Genomic DNA, 3,884 nt, shown 5'->3' on the forward strand with positions numbered 1-3,884 from the left:
ATTGTAAAAAATGCAATTCTAAATATTTTTGCTTATATGGTGCCTTTTCCTCTCTCTTTGACCTTCCTGGGGTATGTGAGAAGAAGTTGTTTTCCAGAAAAGTTACAGCAATTTACAGAATTTGGAGTATCCAGGCAACCTTATGAGTTTCAGGGATCCAAAAGTCCCATCAGAGATCCTATAAGAGCTGATCTAGAGCAGTAGCAGTGGCCCCTGGAGGGACACTGGCCAATGATAGTGGAAGCATCTCTTAATATAGCTCTAAAAATATGCATGAAGACAGTCACTCAAAGATTGCAAAGGCTTCATGGAGTGTGACCCTGTTATGATGCAGAGAAATGTCAGCTATGAATTCTAGAAAAATACCAAATCTAAGAGTCCAACATAGAGCTACACCTAAGGCAAACTTGGTGAAGACTCCATGAAAGAAGAAAAGGACTCCTAGTGTCAGGAGTTGAAAGATACCCTCCTCTGTCCTAAGTGTTCTCTAGATGTATGTCTTATTACCTTTGTACTTTAAGACTGAACCCACCATCCCCAGAGACCTTGTGCGTGCAGCAGAAAAGTATACAAGAACCAACTGTTTTTGCTATACCTTCTCAGAAAATATCTTTGCTAGAACGTATTTTAGCTGGCTGGTAGTTAAAGGGGAAGCAAACTGATGGGGGCTCATTAGTGACAGTACACAAGCCTAGCTCCTCAGGACTACCCTTAAAACACTGAGGGTAGTTAATAGTCAACTGCCCTCTGGGGACCCAATCTGCCAATGCAAGTGAGAATTAAGAAAGTAGGCCCAGAGGGGGTGTTACAATTCATGTAAGTCCCCACTATGTCTTGGTAGATTTATCCCAGATATTTCATGCATTTTGTAGTTATTTCTAATGGAATTTCCTTTTCCTCTCTCCTGCTGGGTTTTGTTAGTAATATACAGAACAGCTGTTGATATTTTGTAGTTGTTTTTTTTAAATTTTGCATCCTGCTATTTTACCGTGTCACTAATTGTTTTGATTAATTTTTTCATTGACTCTCTAGGATTTTCTAAATAAACCATTGTACTATATGCAAATATAGCTAATTTTGCCTCCTCCTAGCCTATGCTTATTCTTTCAATTTCATTGCCTTAAAACAGAACAGACCAGAAGAAAACTTGGTTAGATGCCACAAAGTCAGCAGCAACCCTTAACCACGGTGTGTGTGGTAAAGGTTACTGACCTCTCTTCCATCCTCAATGAGGGGAGTGCTAACCTTCTCTTTTATATAACACCAGTTGAACCTTGAAGGAAGAGCATGACTTCCATGAGCAGGGAGGGGAAGGGAGATATTTCTGGTGAGATGAATGGGGCGAGCAAAGGGACATGGCTAAGGCATGTGAAGGGCAGAGAATACATCTGATCCATGGCCATTTCAGACTTCTGCCAACTTACTCAATAGCTTTCACAGTCTGATGGGACTACAGCATTGCCCTCAATAGTTTCCTTTCAAGCTTGGTAGGTCACAACCCCTCCCTAGATGAAGGGCCTTCCTTTGTCCCATATCCATTTATCCAAAGGAATTCCTCTTCTCATTTCTCCACTAGTCCATCCTAACTGCTACAAGACTCAGAACTGCCCATTTGAAAGATGTTGAGTTCCTAAGGGCAGAAGCCATGCTGTGCCTTAGAAAGGGTGGTCATAGTCATCAGATTTAGGTTCACATCTTGACTGTCATACTTAAATGTTCATGTCCGTGGACAGCTTCAACTTTCTGAACATGTTTTCCTCTTTATAAAATGGGGATAGAAATAATTCTCATGGGGATATTATAGAGAAATAGTTTATAATTCACAAAGCACTATTGAATCATGAGATATTATTCTTACTTCTTGGAATAGTAAACAAACAAGCAAAAAATAAACTAGAAACACTGTTAAGCAGCCAAGGTCAGGAGTCTCTAAGATTTTTTTTCTCCATAAATCGATCCATCTTCCAACTGGGTGGCTGAACATGATTATTGGTCCAATGTGACTTCCTTTTGGTTTAAAATACTGAAAAGGACCAATATGGTGCTACAGGATAAAACTGGGATTTCTCAAGCTAAGGTTGTATGTTTCCTTGACTGCTATATGCTTGGAAGGACTAGTGTTTCTTCCAAAGATCCTGCAATGACCTACTTGGGCTATGCAGTGTTTAGGATTTATCTTGTAGGGCATAGGATCTTTGAATCATAAGGACCTTTTGAGATCATCTAGCTTAGAGGTTCTTAATATTTTGAGGCTATATACCTCTTTGGCTATTGGATGAAACATATGGATTCCTCGGGATAAATGTTTTTAAATGCATGAAATAAAATGCATAGGATTACAAAGAGAAGCAAATATATTTAAAACAGTTACGAAAAATCTTTAATCTAATCCAATCCCTTAGTTTTATATATAGGGAAATTGATCCCCAGGGATAACTTTTCCTACAGTCACACAGCAAGTTAGAAGCCCCTGCTCTATTCGCATCACTTGTAGAAGATGATACTTAGTTCTGAGTGTCATATTTTAGGAAGGACCATAGCAAACTGGAACATGTCTTTCTGGGGGCAGATATGATGGTGAAAAGGTTGGTACCCAGGAGATTGGAGGAAATGGAGCTGTTTAACCTGGAAAGAGAAGAGTTTGAGGAGGCATAAATTGTCATCCTCATGTATTAGAAGGACTGTCATATGGAAGGGAGATTAGACTGGTATTGTTTGGTCCCAGGGGCCAGGACTGAGAGCAATGTATGGGAACTGAAGAGAAGCAGATTTGTACTTGATATAAAGGATAGCGGAGGAGGATAGAAATGAAGGAAACCCTCCCCACAATTAGAACTGTCCAAAGGTAGAAAAACGGGCTGTTTTTGAAAGGTAGTGAGCTCCCCATAACTGAAGGTCTTCAGCTAGACACTGGATGATCATTTTCCAATAATTCTGTAGAAAGGATTCTTAATGGATAGTAGGATTTGGACTCTGAGATACCTTAGTTCTGAGTACTAATAGTTTGAGGTCTCCTATTTGATCCACTGCTTTTCCTACTTATCCATTAGATTGTGAGCTTCTTGAGGCCAGAGACTATCTTTTGCCTGGTTTTGTATCCCCAGCACTTAGCACAATGCCTGGTATGTGGTAGGTGTGTTGGATTTTTCTCCAAACTTATCCTTAGTGTTTTTTCTTTTAACTGGTAAAGGTAACAGTGAGTTCTCTGCACCCATTGCCTGCCTCCTGAATGTGAACGTGCTTGATGCTTTATTGGGGGTGGGGGAGAAAGTACAAAAAGATTTTTCTTCCCCTTAATCAAATCTCTCTGGATCAGGCTTTACAATGGGCAGCATCCTCACAAACATTCCAGGATTCTTACAAGGAACAATGAGAACTGAACTCCAGGTGACCCCAGCCTGCTAATCACTAGCTGATTACTAGCTAATCAGTGGCTTGCTTGTACAGGACACTGAATCCCAAATCGCTCTGGACTCTGCTGGGCTCTGGCCAGCAGTCACCTGGTTGGGAGCTCTGTTAATAGGCCTGAGTGGTATCAGGGTCACTGGGCATAATGCAGAGAGGTCAAAGGGTCACCCTTCAAGGATTCAAGTCATCCCTTGGGGCTTGGGGTGGGCAAGTGGAGACAATATGACCACTACTTGGGCCACCAAAATGAAAAAAAGAAGCAAGACAAAGAACCAGTCAAGGATGAGTTTACCTCTTTGTTCCCACCAAGTACCAGTCAAAATAAGGATACCAATACCCCATAATAATCACAACTGACATTTAGTTGGGAGTTCACAAAGTGCTTTACATGTTATCTCTTTTGAGGTTCGCCAGATTAGCAACAAAAGTAGGGGCGACAGGTATTATTATTTTCATTTTACACATGAGGATAGAGA

The 3,884-nt window shown here is 40.7% G+C and overlaps 1 non-coding gene across 1 annotated transcript; it reads right to left on the reverse strand.

The window, feature by feature from the left end:
• Positions 1-1,139: 1,139 nt before the first annotated feature.
• LOC114045568 lies at positions 1,140-1,264 on the reverse strand. The gene has a single exon (XR_003569395.1). It is a non-coding gene; the product is annotated as a U6atac minor spliceosomal RNA (small nuclear RNA).
• Between the last annotated feature and the right edge of the window lie 2,620 nt (positions 1,265-3,884).

Source organism: Vombatus ursinus, unplaced genomic scaffold (genome assembly GCF_900497805.2).
Source record: "Vombatus ursinus unplaced genomic scaffold, bare-nosed wombat genome assembly UNPS02014778.1, whole genome shotgun sequence".
Classification (NCBI taxonomy): Eukaryota; Metazoa; Chordata; class Mammalia; order Diprotodontia; family Vombatidae; genus Vombatus; species Vombatus ursinus.